This window comes from Copadichromis virginalis, linkage group LG8 (assembly GCF_057382275.1).
Source record: "Copadichromis virginalis isolate Kocher_CV1m ecotype Utaka linkage group LG8, C_Virginalis_male_GT1.1, whole genome shotgun sequence".
NCBI classification, from domain to species: Eukaryota; Metazoa; Chordata; class Actinopteri; order Cichliformes; family Cichlidae; genus Copadichromis; species Copadichromis virginalis.
Window position 1 is genome coordinate 28,493,876 of NC_140625.1, and position 955 is coordinate 28,494,830.

The window sequence follows — 955 nt, forward strand, 5'->3', positions numbered from 1 at the left end:
GCAGAACAAATAGATGGCAAATAGATGTTCCACCAAAGGATACTGAGGGCAATCAAGGAGAGAGGAAACAGCTGGAGGAAAAGAAACAGCTGAAATTAATCAAGATCAAAGATACAATTAAAGGAAATCTAAATACAAGACACAAAACACAACTCACTGCCAAACTAAATCAGGAAGCAGGCAAAAAACCTGACAAGAAGATAAAAGAATAAAGTAAACCTGAGGTATCAAATATTTAGAAAACTAAGTGTTTTCAAATAAATAAAGTAAAATAAATTAATTTACTTTGATTTAAAAAAAAAAAACCCAAAATAAAGTATACAATAATAACAATAATGTTTTACATATTCTAATCATCTAGGAGTGGAAAGTATGCACATATAATTAATCCTTCTTCATAAGTGCTGAAGTATTGTTTCAGCTTCCTTGTTGATAGAAACTTCAGGAACATCAACATACATATTTGCACAATTTTATTTCCGCACGTCAAAGGAAAATGCCTCCAATTTTGGAATGTTGACTGCAAAATCTGAGTAGAAAAAGAATATAAAAACTAAACAAACAGAGATATTATTTGAAATTCAACCATCATTATCTTTTTATTATACCTAATAAAGACTATGTGTTTTAAGCAACTTTTGCCATGGTTTTTCTCCACACACACACAAACACGAAAACCGTAGGTTTGACGTTGCCCACCGCTTTAAGTTATAACGTCCTTCTCTTACAGAAAACATGCTTTCAATACTTTGTGATGTTTGAATTCTTACCACATCTGTGCCAGTGTCGTAAGTTTTCATAAATTCAAATAATGCAATAGATAAAAAGTTAATTTAATATTCTATTTTTATATTATTTTGTTGTTGTTGTTTTATTTTCCTAACCCTGGAACGCTGCAGTGTACTGGCCCTTTAAGACGCTAGCCTGTAGAGTCACGTGTCAGGCGTCATGTGAT